This window comes from Falco rusticolus, chromosome 1 (genome assembly GCF_015220075.1).
Source record: "Falco rusticolus isolate bFalRus1 chromosome 1, bFalRus1.pri, whole genome shotgun sequence".
In the NCBI taxonomy this organism is placed as follows: Eukaryota; Metazoa; Chordata; class Aves; order Falconiformes; family Falconidae; genus Falco; species Falco rusticolus.
Genome location: NC_051187.1, coordinates 35,594,573 through 35,617,527, shown reverse-complemented (window position 1 = coordinate 35,617,527; position 22,955 = coordinate 35,594,573). Strand labels below are relative to the sequence as shown.

The following is a 22,955-nucleotide window of genomic DNA, read 5'->3' as shown; positions in this document are numbered from 1 at the left end:
ATGGAAATTTCATCAAAACCATCATAATTCATTAAACAAAGCAAACATTTCATAACCAAATCATCTGGGTATTCCACTGTTCTGGGTTTGCTTCTTTTTTTAATGTTTGCAGGGAATTTATTTATCAGACAACTCCATTTCTGGGAGTGCGGTGGCAAACTTTCAATGGGATTTAATTTCCCACTTTCTAGTGCCTTGAAAATCTGTTCTTTTTATAGATTTTGGCTTCTGTTTTTCCAGGCACCTCACCATATTCTTCATGGTACCTCTGGACTCAGATGGTTTAATGTGGTATGTAGCAAATGATCTTTATGTTCCATGGCAAACTGGATTTAAATGACAAGATCTTCTAAATTTGAGAAAGTGACCGTGGAAACCCTGCTTTCATTTATATTAAACCAGGTTCTTTCTCAATGAACTCATTATGGAAATGAAGAAAACGCCCCTTGCAGTGACAGCTGATACTTACACTGTCATTCAGCTCCAATTATTTTGTTCATTCACACATTTTCAATACCAGTGGGCTGCAAGGTTTTGAACTTGGAAAACACAAGAAGCTGCAAAACCTTTGAAGATGGCTTGAGACCGTGAGATAAGGACACAAATTGGAAGTGTCTGCCAAGACACCTAAAAGCAAAGATTAAGACCAACAATTTTAAAGGTATTTGAGTATTTCTCACATGTCAAGATCAGTTCTCATCATGGTCTGATATTAAAAAGTACACTGTGGCATTACCAGAATCAGTAATCGCTGCTCACCTTTCACCCTCTGTTGCTCATTTCCCTTCCATGCCAAAATGCTCTTTCCACTCATTTGTGCCAGGAAAACTCTGTGTGACCAGGCACTGAACCAGACGGAGGAACTTTTCCTGCTTTAAATAAACAAACACACTAAACTTTTTTTTTTTTTTTTTTTTTTGCCAAGTTGCCTGGCTCCTCCCATCTGGTTCCCAACCACAGGAGTAGTTGTGCCAGCATAGCAGCAAGAACAAGAGGCTGGGAGACAACAATGTTTTAAACCAATGTTACCACCAAGCAATTTGTAATATCAAACCACAGGCTAAATCTCAACTAAAAGCTTTTCGGGTTCAAAGTGAACACCTCTATTAAGATGAATTAAGCAATTCACAGTGTTCAGAGCTGCAGTTTCTAATGTAGTTTAATTCTTTATTTTCAACACTCATCCCCGTAGCAAAAATGGCCTGAAAGAAACCAGATAGGAAGACCTGTGTAGACGAGGTTTTCTGTATATATTTTGTTTAATACAAAAACACCTCTCTGCACTGCAGTTATTACCATTGTGACTCTACTATACTGCAGAGATACCAGAACTACCTTAAAATCCACTTGTGCTGGTCCTGATAACCATCTAGTCTCAACAACACAGGCTTAGCATGGACTAATTTGTCCCGACAAGATTATTTGCAAATTAGGTGAGGAGGTCAGACAGCTGCCCTATAACCACATAAAAATGTAGTAAACACTGGCTTCAAGTTTATACCCTACCTCCTTTTTACACGTTTTTCACAGGGCATTCACTGCACATGCCCCCTCAGTGCCAAGTTTCACCGACTCTTAAGCCCAGTTTCAGCCAAGAATATGGTTAAATGCCCTGCTCAGGCTGAGACCGCAGGTGTGTACTCACCTAAGGCAGATGTCTTTCAGCTGAAGGGTATGAAATAGATCCTCAGCTGGGAAGACTCAAGTGTGGTGATGGTTAACTGGATCACTGGAATTAAACACAGGTAAAACTTAGGAGGATGGGAGCAGGTTTTGCCTTGAACTAACAAAATAATGGTTTCTAGATGTTTACACATCACATCCCTGTGCTAGATAGAAGAGCCTGTCCCATCTGGAGGGCTAAACTAGTCAGATGATGTTATTGTGAGAGCAATTTTGGATCACAATCAGAACATCCTCCTCCATTACGCTTTGCAAAGGGTCTGTCTCTATTTTGTCATGCAGAGGCATGAGCTGCCTGTCAGTGAAATGAGCAGAGTACTGAGGGATTTCCCACGCACCATGACCCCAAACCCACGGACTCACATGAACTCATTCCAGATGTCTCAACAGTTTGTATTGACATGTGGCATGAGCATGCCCAAATAACAGAAGGAGCCGGAAGAAGATTCATACTTGTCTTTAATTCTCAGCTTCATAGTCTATCTGGAAAACGCATTCCTGGAGCTTATGCCCTGCTCTGCATTTCTGGAATCTGGGAAGCACTAACAAAAGCAAGACTGCCTGGTTTGGGCCACTGCACACCCTATGAAAAACAAGGCACAAGGGCAATATACTACTCTTAATCTTACATGTATGTAGAAACGGTGTGTGACCACTAACATGGGGATGCATCACAGGCATATCCTACATGCCAGTGTAGGCAGACAGCACACAAAAGCAGGCACACACACTACACCGACCAAGCCCCAGTGTATTCTTCCAGTACTGTCACAAGGGCAAGAAGATGCAGAAGTACTTAGAACAAGAATAAGAAATGCCATACTGTCTCAGACCAAAACCCAACCTAGCTCAGTACCTGATCTCTACCAGAAGGCATGGGCAGCCTGCTTAAGGTAGAATACAAACCTCACATCCCCTATGACTGATTTTGCCCTGTTATACCTGGCTATCATTTTAGTAATCTGCTTAAAGACTTCCTACATCAGGTGGCTAGCACAGCCATCGGTGGAGCCACTCTCCATTTACACATCTAAATGTTCTTTGAACATTTTTGTGCCTTTGGCTGCTGTATTCCTTGGCAATGACTTCTGCAATCTATTTAGCCACTCATGTCATGACTTACTTCCTTTGATTTGTTTAAAACTTACTACCTAGAGGGTTCTTCTGGTCCTCCTGACTCCAAAGCCCCCTCATGAGAGCTGTTCAGGAGTTTTTTCGGTGCAATTTCATTGGGAAAGGTCAGTTAAGTTAAACTGAAATTTACCACAGAAAGAATATGAGAGTTTCAAAAAGAATATGTTCTCAGGTCCTGCATGGAATCTCTTCTGCCACTCCACTCCACATCCTGCTTTTAGGATTACTGTGTGTAATGTGGGGTACCCAGAGTTTCACACTACTTGCAAGTATTTAATCCATGTATACAAAACTGAGTGCTTCCAGGAAGGCAAGCTACAAAAGTGTGGCCCAACCATCCATTGTACCTGAGCTAGTACACTCAGACACAGCGTGGAAGGCTCTGGTTCTAGTCCGTGATGTAAGGTACAGACCTGAGCTTTGGTTTCCCATCCTACAGCCACATGCCATCATTACTGGTTTATTCTGGGGTGATTTAACAACTTCTAGTTTTGAGTAACCATATGCTTGTTTTAAACTAGAATAGACATGAAACCCCTTTCTGCATCCCAGTTCAGTTCTCTGCACATTTCTTGTTCACTTGACCTTTACTCTTGAACTCCTACTTCCACAAATGTGCCTTTGCTGCTCCAGCAGAGATCTACCTGACTTCCCAAACTTACCTCTTCCCTGTACCTCCCTATCTGTTGAGCAGGCATGTACCCTGTTACTGCACTGAGGTCTCCCTCACGCAGATCCTGACACGTACTCTCTGTCCCTGACACCCTGGGTCTAATTCTGACAAAGGTAGATGGATGCAGTATAGATTTCTTCACCTGAGCCAGTACCATTAGGAAACCTTTGCAGCCAATAACAAGAAATAGAAATTTCCAGAGTGTGATTCAGATTACCCTGAAGTGAATCACTAAACTGAAATATGGATGACAGTGTAAACACCTAAACTCAGTTAAAAGAAATCATGCCTTCTGTCTTTGGTAAGACTCCTCTTGGCCACAAAAGAACATCACACGCTCCAATTAGTTCCTTGTCATTTTGGGTGCTTTAAAAGGAGTGAATACTCTCTTCCTATTATCCTTAGTTTCAATGGCACTGTCTTCTGACTCTCCTGCTTTTCCTCTTCCTTTTGAATGGTCTTGTTTCCTACCAGTCACATCAGCTGATATCTCACCAACCTACTACCTAGTAGTCCTGCTACCAAGAGCAGTCGTCTTGTCCCAGTAGAAAAGCGTTCTAACACTGTGTTACACTGTTCGGAAGCCCCTTTGTGAAAACCAGCTAGAGATGTTCTCAGCTGGCTGTGAGTAATTAAACTGAAATGACAGGTAGAGTTGTCTGCACAGAACAGAAGTTTCAGGTGCCCCCAAAATTAATTCAGATTTTTGGCACAAACATGATCTCCTAGCACCAAAACATAACGGCACACAAAGATAAGCAATTAACTTTACTAACTACTAAATCAAATCTTTGGAAAAAAGGTTTTTTTCACCACTTCAGGGGTAAACTAAACAGTTTCTGTAAGACTCCTGCTCACTAATTTGGGAGTTTCAAAGGACGTGGGGCAAGAAACAGTGGTAACATCCTGGGGCCTTCCCTGCAAACACCCCATGGCTTTCCTCCATCTCATGTATCTGAGTAAGAATCTGAACCCCAAATTCACCACTTCGGTGTTAAAATGGCCTGGGGATGGGGCAGTCCCTCAGGCAGGCAGAAGCCATTGTAATTCTAAAAGCTTTTTAGGTAAGCGGCTGAATTGGTTTCTGTTTGAGCAAATCTTACATATAAAGAGGTAGCCCCATCGGAAGGTGACATAACCCAGATGCCACAGTGACTTGACACTGACTTTACAGCACTCTAGAGAAAGGAAGCAACTTCCCCTTGATCAGGCAACACCCGGGACCTCTCCTGCATCACTGAACACTCAGAAATGCCCCATCCCACTTACCTCCCCCTAGACAAAATGAAATGTTGTCCCCTATGCATCATTCATCAAAGCCAGGCCTTGTAATTAATAGCACCATTTGTTCAGGGGATTTCAACAGGTACTGAAATCCAAAGCATCAAAGCATGGACAGTCTTGTTCTGGTCTGGCAGATATAAATATGCCAGGATGACTTTCACAGACATGTGACTCAGGAATCATTGTCCCTGTAAAAAGGGTTTTAAAGTGTGGAGATACTGCAAACTAGGTTCTCAGCTCCGGCACAGACGATACTAAGAAAGCAGTGTTACATGAGGGGGACCACATTTTTGGTTTTGCTGAGGCAAGACTTTGGGCTGGAATGATGCTTCACAAAAATGGGAACAGCCACAATTACAACAAATACCAAAGATCTAAACATGCAACAAACTCGGAGCAGCGAGGTACAATGCAGGCCTGGTCGTGCTGCCTTTTCCTTTGGCAGCACCTTCCATCACAGCAGCAGAAACAAAGGAGCGGCTGCTGCGAAGAGGCCATTCCCCATATCAGAGGTTCAGTCCAGACCTTCCCAAGCCAGAGACACAGGACTTCCTCTCTCCTAGCCCTGCAGCACACAATGGCTCAACCCAGCACAACATCTCAGCCTCCTTCTTAAAACTCCTCAGCTCCTCTGGAATAATTTTTTGGGGCCTGTGGTTTTTCAGCAAAGTGGAATTTAAAGAACAGAACCTTGGTTCATTACATCATGGCTCCAGTAATGTCTAGGAACATTTTGCATTTGATAAAATCTCCCCAGATTACCTTCTGAAAGCCTTGCGGTCAAGTCACGTGGCTGGAAACACAAGAATGATGTAAGTAACCACTGAATAGCTCATAGATCAGTTCTTTCATGATGCTAGCAGAGAAACATGGGAGAGGTGTCACTCCTTCTTCAAGGGAACGTGGTAATTAGCTGAAGTCAAGGAACTGCTATGCCTATGGAGAGACAGGAAGAATGGCTTGGAGTTAACACATGCTTAGTCTCACTTTGCACAAATTCTGGATCCTAAGTTGCTCACAGCGTCTACTTTCTGCATGAGTGTTGCCTCTCCTTATCTGTCCCTCTGTGTCTCGGTCTCCTCTGAGTGTATTATCCCACCTTCTGCCCGGGTGGTTTGAAAGCTCTCTGAGGAAAGAAGGTGGAAGACCCATCCTTCACTGTCAGTTTGTATGGTGTGAGACTTTGCTCTCAGTCCTGGTTCTTTCAATAGAGGTGAACCTTCCTTCAAGTCAGGATTCACGTCTGAAGCTTGGCTATATGGGTGCTAGGGTGGATGGTCACAGGGCATCCCCTCCAGTCTAAAAGGTTAACAGATCTTGCCTCTGTTAATCCCAGATAAAAATGGCAAAGCACTGGGAGATGAAAAATGCCAAGGATGTGAGAAGGATCTGCCTGAGGTAAACTTTTCCAAGAAACCATTACTTTAAAGGGAATCTGTACATTCTGCCTTCAGGAGACAAACAATTTTGTGATCTATTATTAAATGGATAAACCCTGTGCTTTGGTGGAGTGCTGTACCTTGCCTTCCAGAGACAAAGTGTGAACATTAAATCTTAATGTAAAGCTGTGTAAATACAATTTGTGTGTTTAATGATGCAAAGATGAGCAGGAGTCAACCTTAAAATTCTGACCTCAGTTGACTTCTCCCATGCCATTCAAGTCAAAGACAAATTGAGACACAAGAACGAAGAATTCTGATTCTGAGACTGTACTTAGAACCACTAGTTCATGCTGCTTCTCATCAGAGCAATGTCACCATGAGACTCTTATTCAACTGAGAAAACAGAAGTGACAGCAGCTCTTTGTTGCGATTGGCCCCTAAGCTTCCCTTGTCACACCGTAATTACTTAGCTGGATTGCTTTATTGCAATTTGGGTATTTCATTCGCAAGTGCATTTGGATGGCTAATTCAAAGTCTTGAAACCAGAGAAAACTACAGTGGATGATTCTCTTAATTAGGTGGCTCATCCATTTTGCTTGCTTTCTGTTACAGAATTAACAAAAGTCTTTATTTTTGCCTTGAATACTCAAAGGAATTGGAGGTTTTTTTCTAAGCACAAGAGTCAAGGACAGTACCCGTCCCAAAGAGCTGACTGCCCAGAACGGACAACAGGTAAGAAAAAACTCCAATCAGTATTAACACTAGGTCCTCCTCCTTATAAATCCGGAAACAAACTATGAGGAGGTGGAATGACTCGCCCGGCATCACTTCAGCTGAATCAGAACTCACAGCACTGGGTAATGATTCAAGCAGAAGACCACCCTTCCTCTTGAACAGTAGCTGGAGGTCTGAGCGCGAGTAGCCCGGCGAAGGAAGGATTATATGGTTCACATAGCTGAAGACTCCTGAATACCCTGAGGCTTTGCCACAAACTGCCTCCCCTCCACGCCTTGGCACAGGATCCTTGTCAAAGGAGCTGAAGATAAATGCTCAAGTCTGGTATTGCTCCCAGTGGCCCATCTGCAAGCTTTGGCACTAACTTCCTGGTAGGTGCCTCCCTTTCAAACTGGAATCCAATTTACAAAGCCTTTAATTTTAAACTTTCTCATCACTGACTTAATAAAACTAAATGACAGGTAATGGTCCCAGAAGCCAGGAACTATTAGATTCTTCTCAACACTAATAAGGACTGATCAGATGCTTGTGCGCTCCTTTTCCAGCTCACGAAAGCCCAGCTCCCCAAGGACTCTGCAACCGGGGGAGAAACGGGAAACCAACCCTCTCACAGGCAAGGGAAGAAGGGAGAGAAAAGGAAAAAAAAAAAAAGAAGGAAAAAACCATGTCAATGCGAACACTTAAAACTGAAAATGGGTAGCTGGGTCACTGTAGATAATGCCTGCTCTCTTTCTGGAGTTCATTTGGGGCCCACGTGCTCGCTCCATTTCCCCAACAGGGCACTGGGGGCTCTCAGAGGCGCTACAGGCATCGTGGCTACACAGAGGCATGGAGCAAACCGGCTCTGATTTCTGCCCAAAGGCATCAGTGTCATACCGGTCGGGATGTCAGCTTGGGAGAATGTCAAGGCAGCAGTCACGGTGTGCTGTCACAAAGAGAAATAGATATCATTTCAAACACACAGCTCTAGAGAGAGGAGAGAGAGGCAGAAAAGAGAATCCCATAATGCACGTTTTTTTTTTGGGGGGGGGGGGGCGGGGGGGGGTGGGGAGAGTGGGACAAGGAGGCTTAACTCTGCTTTGGCCATACTGAAGGAGGCAGAAGTAGAGGATGCTCCGAATCTTTACAGCCAGTTTGTCACAAGGCCGGGAGGGGCAGGTGGCTACTCCAGAATGGACCCAATTCTCATCTCTTTGATACACTTCTGGTTAGAAAAAAAGGATCTGGAATTGGCCTCCACAGTGTATTTCCTGATTTAAGGAGCTCCTTGACCAGCACAAAGCTTTAGTCTTCACCTCTAGCACAAAGGAGAACAACGGTGGTGTGGTGGCAATGAACAGAGCTCCAGTGGTTTTCTGTCCTCCTCAACTTACACCTCCATGCTGTAGTGACAGAGGAGGCTTAAAACCCAACCTCATTCCTGCCCCAGCTGTCAGTAAAAAACAGGTCTTACAGTCTCCACATCCCAGGTCTGAGGCAAGCCTGGCTTACACACATCGCGTTACCCACTCTCCAGAGAAGGGTGGCTATTACACTTGCATCTTCCCCCATCACAGAAACCCAGCGAAGTTCCTTAGGCATTCTTTGGAGACACTCTACCTCATCTACCTCTTATCCCGGTGACAGAAGACCACCATGGCATAGTCAGGACTGCAAAACACAGCATCAGACTCTCCTCCACCACAAGACCATGCTGGCACAGCTCCTCCCTCTTTGCTTCTCTTTTTGTCAGTATTATCTGGCTTTTGCTGTTGTTTCACTGCTGTTCAGGATGGTATTAGATCTGCTGCTACTTCTCTTTCCCAGACCACACTTTTCTCATGCCAATTTTCTATCCTTCCATGGTTGCAAGGGCATTTGTCATGCAGCACACCCAGCTGGAGAGGAAACACTTCTTTGTTGGAGGGGAAAGAGAGTCTTCACTTCTGTCCCTTTCCCACGGCTAGGAGGAGGACTGAAGAGAAGAAGCTATCCATTGTAAAAGAGTCCCTCAGACCAGCTGATATCACTGCCCAACAAGGAAAACAAGGTCCACAAGAATACAGGAGACAGCTGGTGACAGTCCTGGAAGGAATTTCAAGCCAATCCTTTTGGCTAGGACAGAAGAAGAAATGAACACAGGAGGTACTTGGGGTTTAACACAAATCAAGGCTAAGGATTAAATCTGATGGATGCTGCCAGCTATTCTCTTCAGTTTTGGGGTGCCAGGTGGTAGTAAACCCTGATCACTAGTGGCAGCTGTCACTCTTACTGGTTTGAACAGATAAAATTTCATGAGATACCTGGCAAGAGTTCTGTCCACAGAAAACAGTGACAGTACCACAGTATTCCCAGTATCTTCCTCTAGGTTTAGGTAATTATTTTGAAAGCAATAAACACTTTTCATATAACACCTTTTAGTGTCACGAAAACGCTATCCAAAGGCATATGTATTTTAACAAAAGGAAAGGGGATGGAGTTAATTATTGAGAGAAACATGACATTTCCAAGAGCTAATTATTCCTCGTTCCCCGTAAATTATTTGCTTTTTGCCCACGTGCAAAAAGGGAACAGCACCAAGGAGTCTCAGGCTTCATCTTTGAAGGCATCCTAGTGGAAGGCCTGGAGACAACACAGCAAGCTTATCTTATTACCTCCACCACTGCTGTCTGTGTAGCATTTTTGATATACAAAGTCTGTATCACAGAAGGCTCTGGAGCCTGTTGCAATATAATTAATGTGATAGGAAATCTTGTACTGGAGCACAGCCAGGATTTTCATCACACTCAAGCCTCACTCAGTAACCACTGGACTTTCCATTCCTCCCTCAGCCACCCACCTTATTTGTCTTTACTTCCCAATTCCTCTGAAGCACCTTTTAAACCCTATTGACATGATTGTTAGCTATAGTAGCATGCAGGATCTACAAAGGGCTCGCTCTGGAGCAAATTCCTTGCCTGCTGGCTCATCTCTAGCCTAAATCAAGGCTCTCTTATCCTTGCATATGACACTAGCTCATATAGCCTTAAAACCTCTCACTTCCCTATTCCCTTCAGACATTTTTAAACTTGAAGTGGTTCCTCCTTCCTCACCCCTGTCCTTCTTCTCCCAAGTCTGGCTTTCCACATAAAATTCTTTCAGCTTTTCTGAACAGTGAGAAATCTCCCAAGACTGCATTATTCTGGTTACCCCATACTTTGCCCTGTACTCTGGATCTCTCTGATAATAAGGTGCATACCCTGTACATTACAGCTGTAGAAAGAAGGGGGATTTATACATATGGCCTCTTCCAAGTGTAATACACAGGCCTGGATCCTCTCCCAACATCTGCTCTTAGTCTGGACAAAGGGAATGAAAGATGTTACAAGGTTTGTAGCTTGTGTAAGAAAGATCTCATGAAGAATTGCAATAGCATACTTCTAACCCATGGGAAATGGGTATGGACAACCTCTTGGAATGAGGTGTAGCCTTGACAGGGATGCTTCATCTTGCAACACTAGCTCTTTCACTGCACTCTTTACTAGTAAATAGCAAATAGCATTTGTATTGCTTCTTACCGCACCACAGTGTTGGACAGATGAAAATCTCTGTAGCACATAACAGATAGGATTAGCAAAGAGGCTTGCTGCATCCAGACAATAAATGGACAGCAGAGTGAAGAAGAGAAGCTGGTGTCTTTGTGTCTGCGGTTATGTATTTATCTGAATGTTTTCTTACTCTTTTGGGAAAATATGAACGACTACTTATGTTCTATTTCTACCTGTTGGTCACCAATGGGTTATACCAGGCTGTCACCACAAGCAAAGTGCTGGTTCACTTCATCCAAAATCTGCACCCATAGGGAAATGTAAGCAACTCCTTGCTGTAGTTTTGGTTTAACCTAGCTCTAATGCAACCCAACCCTTTTCACTAATTATACTTCCCTGTCCCCAGATTTAAAGGATTTTTGTTTCTTATGAGAACACCAATGTAACTGTGGATTTTCTTACGCTCCATGTAAGGCCTGTTACTCAGAAAATCTCAAAGGACCATCATGCTTTATGTCCCTGGCTTGGGTATGATCATATTTTACACTAGAACAAAGCACATGGTAAATTCCTGAAGTCTGTTAGTCAACTTGCTTTTCACAGGGTAAGATGACAATATAGGATCTACTATGAGGCCACAAGTTTCACAACATCTAGACCAAAAAAAAAATGCCTTAGATGCCCAGCTCCCATGGGAAACCTAAATATCAGCCCTAATGCATCTCAGGTGGGGAGCCCAAAAGCCAGAGTTACTCTAAATCTGTAACTGAAAGTTTGGATAACTAATTCTGTTGGAGCTTTACCTGTGTTTGGCATCCCTGGATATGCCCTCTTTGTCCAGCTGATAGTTCTGTCCTCATGAGATTTCAATGCTTCAGACACTCCCCCAGGATTTAAGCTTGTTGGAGCAGTATCTGTGTTTGGACCTGCATGAAGAGTCCATCAAAAAACTCTGTAAATTCAAGATGCTTGAGGTGCCCTGAAGTTCCTGGGTGGGAAAACAGAAGTCCTCACCCTGCAATAAAACTACGCAGGAGCAAACCAAGGACAGCAGGACTTCTTTCATAAACACTGTTGATCTTTAAAACAAACATTTCTCAGCCAACCTCCAGGCTACGTATTCCATCTGTCACAGAAAATAATGGCGAAAAAGGGTGTTTCTGTTTTGATGGAAGAAGAGCTGAACTGCTGTCTTGATTCTGCCACCGCCTCTTTTTTAGACTCAGGGCTAATTGTTCCATTTCCAGACCTCAGCTCCCCATTTGTAAAAGAGACAGAGCAGCTACAAGTCTCTCTCTCTCTCCTCCTCCTCCTCTCACCATTCACTGTCTTGTTTATTCAGGCATTTCACAGAACTAACTAGCTAAGACCTAGTGCAATGATTTCATCTGGGATCTTATTGGAGTGGCAAATAATAAATAATAAGAGAGGAGCTGTCTGTCCCAGCAAATTGAGAACAAAAGATGAGATGCTGTAATCTGGATGAATATAGAATTATTCACCCCCATGCCATGGCCTGTTTGACTTTAAGAGAGCTGTGCAGCATATGCACAACGCAGCTGGATTCTGGGTGTGAAGCACAGCCCTGAGAAGAGCTTTGCAGTGAGTATTAGCAGCAGAATCTCACTAGTTGTTAAAAGCTGTGATCTCCTCTTAGACTATTATTTTATTAAGGAAAACACATCTCTTAGAAATCCCCATCCCTGTTCCCCTCCTGTGACTTTTCTTCTTGAGTTCCCAGGACTATTTAATAAGGCATAGCTTTCAAAGGAGCAGAAGCATGACCAGATGGTCTAGCAAAACAGATCTTGTAAAAAACGAAAACTTGAGATGCATATGTGTCCCCTCGAAACAACTCTAAACATGGATTTTGAGGTGCACCATTTAAGGAAAGGCCGAGGGCCTGGATTGCTTTCTAACTGATATCTACCCAGTCACATATATGACAGACACTTATCCTTTTCACTGCTTGTTGTCTTTTCAAACCACACAACAGTGTCATTGTTCAGATGGCAACTTCACAGCAAAAGGCGATCGTCACATCCCTCAGCTGGAATTGGCTGCAGTTCAGATTTCAAAGCCCAGAGCAAGGTTTTTTCACTGAAGCTTTTCTTCTGGGAGCATGCTGACAACCCGAATGGCTTACCCTCAAATGTGCCAGGCCATAATAAAATCACCAGTCACTCAGGATCTTCTCCAGACCAGACAAAGGTACTGCAAGGGCAGGCAAAACAGATGCCCTGCAAATACCAGAAATCATGTGGTGTTTACTAGGACTCTCAGCCTTGTTCCTGCCACTCAGCTGGACCAGCTCCAGGCGTTCAGGGTTCACACTGGACTGACTCCAGATTAAATGACAATGTAATAATTTATGTGCGTCTCCATGCTTTGGTTTTAAAACCTCCAATTAAAAGGGTACAGGGACGCAGTAATTTCCTTGCTGAATCAGACCTGTGGGCCCGTTAACGCAGGATCCTATTCATTATGCTGGAGAATGGAAAGTTGACAACATAGCACTCTCTGCTCTGGTATTTGGGAAATTGTTGCTTTAAGAAGGATGACAAAGGAAAACTGAATAGTCAGGAGTAAAGAAAAAGAAAATCTTGCTGAGAGAAACAGAGAGCTTCTGCAATACTACCAGAATATTTGTAATCCATGCATGGCTCAGCCTGTGTGTTTCTAACAGCACTGTTGGGATGAGGAAAAGAATGGAAGTTCCATTGGGTACATAATTTTGTACTTTCATTAATTACTTGTGTTTTGTTTTGGAAAAGAACCCCCAAAATCCCAATATTTCATCCACAGTTTCATTTTGGACCCACTGAAATATGTTGGAGATGTCTTATACACAACCAAATACTACTAGAAAAAGAAGCAATAAGCAAAGAACTCATGTGGAAAGATAAAGAACACCTAAGTAAAACCTGTGGCTTCAACTGTGTCAGGTTCTCCCCCCTACTATTCCTCTGAAGACAAAAAAAAGAGCCAAATCATTGTGATTTCATCAACGATTTCAGTTTTGCCAAAATGACACTTTCCAATGGGAACCAGACTATCAAAGTATTTCTGAGCAATTCTATGTACAATAGTTCCTAGAGAGTATCTATGTGAGCTGTGATAATTAGGACAAGATTTTTAAAAATATGTAGCTGTGAGAGAATTCAATGCTTGGACATGGACTGTAAGGCCATGTGACTCCTACCACTCTGTTTTCACCTTCAGCTTTCAAGATGTTGGCTATGGACAAATACTACTTTGTTGTCAGCCAAGATACTGGGCTTATTATAGAGGAAACACATGTATCAGACAGCATCTGCCATGAAACTTTTCTTATTCAGTCTTGCTTAGCTGTTTTCATCAGCACAAAGATGACAAAACATAAAGGATATTTATCTTGTGTAGATGTCATTTAAACTTCTATAAATGTGACCAGAAATTATTCTTACCAGCTCAGGAGGATCCTTTTTTGGGAAGATTTTCAATGCTAACAGCTTTTGCTTACATGAAAAATACTGTGCAGAAGTACTTTCTCAAGGCACGATAATAACCCAGCTGCCAGTGCCAACCAGCCTGAGGAATCTGAGAAGGGAATGAACATGTAAGTGTTCGTGCTGGATGGTCAGCTCCAGGACAGTTTGAAAAGCAGTGCTGTGCAGCTGCCTTGCCTTTAGAAGGAGCTTCTTCACAAAATGCTTCTTCCACAGCTATTTCCTACCAGTGGCAAGCTACTCCTGGCCTACAGCAGCACTGAACTGCTTCCTCCCTCCTGTCCTTGCACTGGCTCAGCTCCTTGGCCAGAAAGCAGAGGTGTAAGGCTATTTTCTATCTCTCCTCACTCTTTTCCCATCCAGAAGCTCTTTATAAGCATTCCCACCTGCTCCTCCACATTCAGATACCAGGTTGAGATAGTATGTGTAGGAGTATATTTGTTATTCCAACTCCCCAGAATAAGTGCTTTGCTGGACTTGGGCTGGTTGGTCCTGAAGTACAGGGAGATACTAAGACACAGAAGTATCATTCCTATTTTCCTCAATATATTAATTTTTAAATTTTCCCAGTCCTTTCAATCCTCTTCAAACTTTCACTTTTGGTCCTGTTTATAATTTGGCTGAGATACTGCCAGCTGTTTACCTGAACTCAGCCGGTCCGTTCCTATGAATTACCCTGGCGCAGTGAGTCCAACCAAATGACACGTTCCCCTGCCGGCTGGAAATGGCTTTCATACATGACTGAGGGCTAGAAAGGTCCTTATCTCTACACTTCAAAGAGCCTCCTCCCATTTGACAGCTTGGTGTCTCCCCCTGGATGATGTGAAAATCTTATTCTCAACAGTTTTAAGTCTTTTGATCTTCATAAAAGCCAGGTCACAGAACGTTTTACCCTGTATGTCTTGAGGAATGCCATAAACCCTGAGCCATTGCCACATCAGGCCTCAGTACCTCTAATCTCGCAGTATTTATGAGCTCATAGTTTCTTTGAAGGGACACAATCTACTTTAAAATCTTGTATTAAAATCAGAAATGTCATTACCTGTGCCTGCAATTTACATTAGTAAAAGAGGAATAAAATCCATAATCTACTACTTTTTCCTCCCACCAGTCCAACTTCTAGGTCATTTGCATTTACGTCCTCTCCAGTAACAAAAGCAGATGAGGGAATTTCCAGCCAATTTCATTCTCTGGGCAGTGCTGCACATGCCAGTACCACATTGCAAACATTGTGGGGGAGTATTTTAATGTAAATAAAGATAGCGTCTAATCCAGCGTCTTTAAAATAAATGCATGAATCCATTTCTTTTAGTAACATTTTGTAAGTCTGTTAAAAATTCAGGACACAAGCTCATTGATGACTTAAGAAACTCGTATTAAAATTCTTATGTTTAAGAAACTCAGAAGATCAAAAGCAGAACGAGAAGGATTTCTTTCTACACACTATTACTGCATCTTCTTTTATCTGTCTATGTGTCAGTATTTCTGAAAGTGCTTTTCATCACCTTGTTATCTTAGGGCCTGATCTCCATCCATAGTACTGAACACCACTGAGGTGCCGAGGGCCCTCACAACTTCACTGGTGATGTTTTGAGCCAATAGACCTCAGCAGGCCTGAACAGATTTCATCCTTGCCAGGTCTGGCCACGGTGTCATGTGTACTGTCAGTAGCTATCACCAAAGATATCTTTCTGCATTTTCTAAAACAAGCCAAGTCACAGAGAAAGAGGTAACATACCCTGAGACATTCCTGAGTTGAAGAATTCACATGGCACACTTGAAGGAATATGCCACAGATATAAAATCAGGCTTACAAGAACTCAAACAAGAAATGGGTCTGTCACCAAACTATTACCACCAACGCTAGAAGAACTAAAAAAAAATATATCTTTTTTTCTTTCCCAGCTTTGTTATCAGTGCATTCCAGCATAGATAGAATAAAGGCAAAAATTGTTTATGTAGCCCCATTTTGAGATGTCAGAAAGCAAGCAAATATCCCACCTTTTCTAGACCTGCCAACCACGCAAGACATGCAGATACTCGAGCCTTGCTCTTGTCTGTTAGAAGAGGAAGATCAAACTCTGCCTCCCTCCCCACTCCAAAAGAACAGTGAATCATGAAACTCGTGGCATTTTTACTATTTAAGTCAAGCAGAACACGGATCTTCCTTTTACAAACTGTGTCATGGAGTAAGTTCCCTCCTTCCCACTCAATGGATACGCATACAGAGACAGAAGGGTTGATTTAGTTTATGGCGATGCTTCACATTTCGTGGGGTATTCCCCATACCTCAACCACAAAAGTGACAACAAGCAAGTACATCCCAAGTCATGGGGGAAAAGATGATGAATGTAAAGGGAATCTATTGGAATTATGTTGCATTACAAAGTAAGGGAGAAATGTTTCCAGTATCATTAAATTTCTCATTTATCCAGTGCATTTGTCCAGATCATAAGAATCACATCAGGGAAAACAACAACAACAAATCAACACAAAATCAAATACGAAGGGAGAAAGGAAAGGCTGATAATACTAACACTACCTAAGAACTAAGACTCCCCAAGATGTCAAGTTTGACAGCTTCCTTTTCCTTCCCTTTGAAGGTAGGTTAAGGCAAGTAATGAAATTTTATACACAGTGCAAAGACAGGGAAGGGAAATAAAAACCCCCCAAAAATCAAAGGAAAGAAAAAAAAATCACAGGGCCTATAGGATGATGATAGAAAACCCCATACAAACGGTATCCCTCCCCAGCTGTCAGAGACATGAAGGCACCTGGTACAACCTTCATTGATAAAGGCTCAGATCCGTATCATTACGAGACAGCTCCCTGGGTCTGAGGCCTAATTTATGATTTTCAGATTGCCAGCTGTGACATAATTCACTGGGCAGCAAGACTGAGGTCAATATACGTTTAAGTAAAAAGGTTTTTCGTAAGCCTGTGGGGTCAATCAGGAAAAGCTGTCATTATTGGATGGGAGGGAAGACAGGGAGAATGGATGGGCTGGCAGGGGGAGGAGAAGTGACCAAGCAGTCAATTCCCGTTAAGTAACTAAGACCATTTTATTGCTAAACAGCAGTCTAGCAACAAAGCACATCCTGGAGCATGTGAGCTAAAGGATCTACTGCTTTGGAAAGAATTATTGTACCAAGGCTCCTGTCCCTTCTTCCCCATTACCCTCCTCCCAAATTCAGCTAGGACCCAGATTCAAATCCTTCATTCAGAGATGGAAGATGCACAGTTGAAAAGACCATTAAACCACCTGAACAGAGCTCAGTTCAAGCAACCTAAGGGCCCTGTGTACAAGGGAAGCACGACACAGGCCCTGCCCATGCCCTGCACCATGGCTTCAGCACCCTGTGGAACCTGAAAGGTAAGGCCTTCCAGAAACTGATGTTCCCCGTTTTATTCACACCTACCTTGCGGCTGCTATGATGTCATTTACTGCAAGACAAAACGCTTTACTCAGTAACTATATATTCATATTTAAGCTGTAAGATTCCTTGTGGATTGTTCTAGGGAAAAATCATGGCATCTAAACCAACTGACCTAGACTAGCTTGTACCCACTCCTTGAAGGAAAACATCCTCTGGTGTAGACAGGGTTAATGACATGTTCCCTAGCCAAGTCTGAAACCTGCAATGTGCGTTTCTGACCCAAGTCAGCCCCATATATAAGAGAAGACAACTGGTATCTGTGATCAGGCCTGACTTCCTCAGAAAACTGGATCTAGCAGATCATGTTCAAGATGCCAAGATGAAATTAAAGCCAGACTTAGCAGACTAGAGTCCCCCCTGTTCTGCCTGCACCACCCCAAAGCAGCTGAGCCCTTTGCTTAGCCTGAAAAACTTCAACAGAAATAGGCCATGGAATACAGAGGAACGTGTCCTGTTTCAGCAGGGAGGGTGGGGAAGGCTGCCAATGGTGAGTAGGTAGTTTCAATAGCTTTTAATACTTGTATGGAAAAACAAATCGGTGAGAAGAGTTCAGAAACAAAGATAATCCAGCTCAAAGTGCTCATGGCATGACTACAGACAGAGGAAGTAACTATAGAAATCCATCTTCTTGTAGACTGCCTACAGATAGAGCTGGTAGCTGGAATACAGGCTCCTGGTAGGATGTAGCTGGCTGCCTGCACAAAAAAACCTGGGAAGCTGCTCCGCAGCCAAGCAGGCCTGGAAAGCAGTGTTGCTCACCAAGATTGTACCAGTGCTGTTCCAGAGAGCATGGATGTGGCCATCCAGTCCAGCTTGGTTTGGCACAAGAAGGTGGCTGCATAAACAGCGGTCAGAATGAGATCCAAAACCAAGACCATTGCTGCCACAAGAGAAGATGGCATGACACAAAAGAGACAGGCCGCCATGGGCAATTAACTGAGGCAGGGCAAAACAAATTTGTTTGCTTTCTAGGTCCAGGCCACGACTGCTGACAGGGCTGGTGAGTCCTAAGAAGGCACTAAAGGGGAAGTCCAGGTTTCCTCCGTGAGCAGAAATGTGTTTTATGACTTTTCAATTCTAATGCAAGACCTCACTCTGACTCACCACATAAGCTGGTTACTGCTTATACTGTTTCAAATTTACTTTCCCTCCAGCAAACTTCCCTACACTGACGTTAATTTCTTCTCCTTCTTTGCTGCTTGAATCCATCTCCTTACAGTACATAACTGACCTTTTTTTCCACATGTTGAGGGTTCTCTGCTGTGTGTATGGGATGCCAAGAGCCTCCTCCAGGAAACTCCTTGCTGCCCACATTCTCGTAAGCTTCTGCAGCTGTTTCTGGGGGTGCTTCTGGTTTTGTTCCAGGTAGATGGGTCATTTCTGTAACAAATCAGTGTGGAAACAACACTTCCATAAAAAGATTAGGCATATTAAAGAAAAATATCATGTAGCATCCATTTCAGACACAAGCTTTCTTGAGAAACAGGTATGGGTTGTCAGTTCAGGCCTCTGCTTTGAATAACTGAAATGTAAAGCAGCATATGGGGGTTAGAAGCATTCGCTTTCAGCATGGGACTCAGGGACCCAGCTCTTGCACATTCATGATTGAATATTAGATACACCTACCACCTCTGGGCTGGGCACCGCCATTACACAGTGTTTAGGTCAGACAGACTTCAACAACTCAGCTGTGAGGTGCACACAAGATTCAAGTATTTTCCTCATTATTATTGCAGAGGCCGTAAGTGGCAAAAGCAGCTCATGTTTTCTCCTGGTTTCTAACTTGCGGGAAAGCTCGTTATCAGCAGGGCATCCTTGAAACAGCAACCAAGAGCATTAACTTTTAATATTTAATGTATTCCTCAGGCTCTGGGAGAGCAATGTGAGAAATATCCCGTAAAAATCTATTAGTGTTAATAAAATACCACCCAACAGGTTGTCCATTATCAGCAATTAAAGTTTTCAAAGCAGGTCAGATAACTCTCTGGAATGATTTGTGTGGCCTTTACATCCGTTCTTCTCCTTCTTCCATTTTTTTTTCTTTATTAAACTTTCTCAACTATTTTTTTTTTTCCTCCCTCCCACAGCACAGTCTGAGCCCTACCCAGTGAATTATAGCACTAATGAGGTGTTTATACTCTCTGCCCATCAATCACAGATGTGTGTGAGTGAAAGCGCCAGCCGATAGTCGGGAAGTGCTGCAGCCTTTGCTGCAGCCAAAGGAATATTAGACTGTAGCTAGATAAATCCCCTGCTCTTTTCCTTTGTTGCTCTTAGCCTCAGGGCAGGAGCAAATACACTCCATCTGATTTTCTACCCAGCATAAAAACGGGGACATCCTTGTAGCTCACATATGTAACCTCTGTCCCTCTCACTTGTCTCACTTTACCCTTAGCAGCAGCAATGTGTCCCTGGAAAGCGACAACCCCAATAACCAAAGGAGCAGCTAACACAGGGTGCCATCAAATAAGGCAATAGCTTCCCCTCAGTCCTCCTATTTCAATGCTTTTCTCACCTTTTCCTTGTCGATGTCTGGCCATGAGTCCCCAGAAGACAGATCTGCTAATGTGCTGATGGTGGCACCCTGAAGGACCAACACCAAGACCATAATTAGAAATTAGTTAAGACTGGTTTCATTTTGTAATAAAAAAAACCCCAACCAACAAAAAACAAAACAAAAGCCAGACTTGGATTTTTAATAGTGAGGCTTTGGCTTTCTCACTGGTAATGAATTCATCTTAAAGAAAATTAAAATTAATCTAAATGAATAAATACCCATGTTTATGGAGGACTCAACTATATTTACACCTACACAAATGGAGTAATTAAATAAGGTCTCTGTGGTCTCAATTTAGCATAAACTGGCAGAGTGGGACTAATTCACGTGATGCTCACAAAGAACTCCTCAAGGTATGCCTACTGCAGCCTCAGAGTTCCTAGGGAGAAGACAAAGAGCTCATGGCTGGTGTCCCTGGCAGCCTTGCACAACCATAGGAAGTCCCCTACATCATCTTTAAAAAAGGGAGTTATGAGCAGAAAGAAGGAGCTACAGGGACTCAGCCATGGCTGGAAGGATGAAAATCAGTTCTTCAAAGCAGCTGCTTCTGTTCTAGTTCGACAGCAGGATCCCTGCAAAGTCGAGCACCCCACATGCGCTCATCACGTTAAGGGAGTCCAAAGCTGTGTGTGCAGCACTGGCAGCCTCCTGCCCAAGGAGCTGAGGTTTTAACCTCACCCCAGCACGTATTAGGGTGGAACAAGCAGTTTTTTCTCATCCTGTTGAATGATTAGTATGTAGGGCTTTCATATTATTCTTAAAGAAAATTATGTTTTCACTGGAATGTGGTTGACCTTGATGGTGCTTTTTGGAGCAGTATCCATGCCTGCCCCCTCAATTTTTACAAAAATAGCTCCCAGCCATCCCATCTTCTCCCATTCCCACCATATTTATCTCTTCTCCTCCTGATGGGATCCTGTTCTATCCCTTTCTCTTCTCTGGCTTCCTCCCCACATGCCCAGGTGCAGAGCCGTGAAAGGCAGTTCTCTTTCCTTGCTCCATAGCTGCTCACCCATCGATCGCCACATTGCCCCTGAGGACAATGGCAGCCTTGGGGCCACCACTTTACTTCATCTGGGACAGGAGATTTCTTGTCTTTCCCCAGGTTCATGCCTAGGGCAGAGATTTTTAACTCTTATCAATCTGTAACTCCCTACTACTTTTGTAAGGAAGCCACAAGTCCTTGCACAGCTGATTCACATCTACTGGCAGAAATCATGTTCTTAATTACTTCTAATGAACTCTTTCCCAGATATCCATCATCCCCTCAGTCTGCTGGTAGAAAAGCTTGATGGAATTTTCCAGTGGAAATAAAAGCCTTTTGTCAGCCCAACTACTGGGTCAGCTCCCCATAGGAACCTGCCACAGACTCTGGAGGAACATCTCTACTGTAGACTGGGATAGCTCACTTTCTGACACTGTTGATAAGCACATTGATAAGCCACACAGACAACATCACCCTGCGGCCCTACTGCTTTTGGGGACTCAAGCAAATGCATCTGAAGGTAGTCTGGGTGCCTTGCCCTCCCACTCTGTCTGCTGGATAGACATCTGAATTTCTTGGTAGGGAGGAGGAACGAGAAGGGCAGAGAGGGAGACAAACACTGGTTTTTGTGGTAAGCAGCGGGGAGGGGGGACTTGGCAGCTCTTTGTAGCAGAGCAGGAAGTCTTAATACTTGGAGCCAGTTGACTAACCTCACTGGTGACCTTCCATCGTAGGCGCCAGTGCTCTCACACAGGGGAAAAAAACAGAAGGAGAGAAAGAAACAGAAGCTGAGAGAAAATGGTCCAAGCAATCACTGCAACACAGGGATGAAAGGGACACCACACTCCAGTCATTTGGTAATGATATCTATAAACATAGGGGGAGCACTGGGAGGGGGACAGCAGACTCACTACCCTGATGCACCTCATAGATTCCATTTCTGTTCTTAAGGGTTAAGTTTCTATTTATGCACCAAAACGAGTGGTTGGATTTTCTCAAGAACTTGGCATGTTGAGAAAATATGGCTTTGAGTGTCCCAAGGGCTATATGTAAATCATGGGGTAGGTGTGTTGTGCAGTCTCAGTCCTGAATCATTCAGACTAGTGACATGACCAGAGAGCACTACAGCTCCCTGACTCACATGCCCAGGATTCCTTCCTACGGAAACCAGAGCGTGGGAGGGGAGAAAACAGAAATGGTGCACAGCCACATCTCACATCTGGGAAGACAGAAGACAGTCCTCAACACAAGAGTTGGGAAACACTGAATATCCCACAGTTTAGCTAAAGCCCCAGGGAGCTACTGGGTGAGAAGTTCCCCTAAGAACTCAAGTTCTTATAAATCTTGTCCTCTTCTGACATCCCAGGTAACAACAGGACAGAAAGAACAGGGATGCCCTACTTCACAATGTTCATGAATGAGGCAATCTCTTCAAATATGCTTCAAATATTCTTTCTGTTGCTAGAACTGAGTACTCAAAATATAATTTGTCACTGAAGTATTTTAAATATCTCTTGTACCCCAGTCTTCCTGTGTACAACTTATTATTTGTTGTTAAATTTACACAAAGACATTAGCCGAGTTTAGCAAATCGTTTCCTTCCATCACAGAAATGCAGCCATCTCCAAGGATGAATAAAGTAACCACTTAACAACACAACTTCTACAGTGGAAAAATACATACTGATTTTTTGTAGTGCTGATGATGCCCATGCATGTTCTGAGACAGTGTGTGCAAGCATGTTTGAGAGACATCCCACAAGCTCCTCTGGTGAATCTTAGCACCCCCAACTCCCCACCCCGCCTGTCTGCCAGAGCACTCTACCTTGTAGCAGGGTCAGCAGAGAAGAACGTGCCTCCATGCACACTACAGAGCCTGGGAAAGAGGGGGGAGAGTGTGGGCAGCACGGTGGTTTATGGGTAGGAATTCCATGTTTAGGACAATACTAGGACTCAGCTGAAAATCATTAAGTTTGGTCACTTGAGTGCTTTTGAAATTCATGCCCCAGACATGAGTCTGAGGCAGCCCTGCTGCAGTGACTCATGTGGCGAGCACGTAAGGACCATACTGCACAAGGACTCATACAACAGA

General features: G+C 43.5%; 1 long non-coding RNA gene across 1 annotated transcript; it reads right to left on the bottom strand.

Annotated features, from left to right (window-relative positions):
• Positions 1-467: 467 nt before the first annotated feature.
• Positions 468-22,741, bottom strand: LOC119153773. The gene is made up of 8 exons (XR_005106217.1): positions 22,689-22,741; positions 19,838-19,906; positions 18,554-18,702; positions 13,844-13,976; positions 11,201-11,323; positions 5,537-5,710; positions 1,646-1,729; positions 468-627 (listed from the first exon to the last, which is right to left on the bottom strand). It is a non-coding gene; the product is annotated as an uncharacterized LOC119153773 (long non-coding RNA).
• Positions 22,742-22,955: the final 214 nt, after the last annotated feature.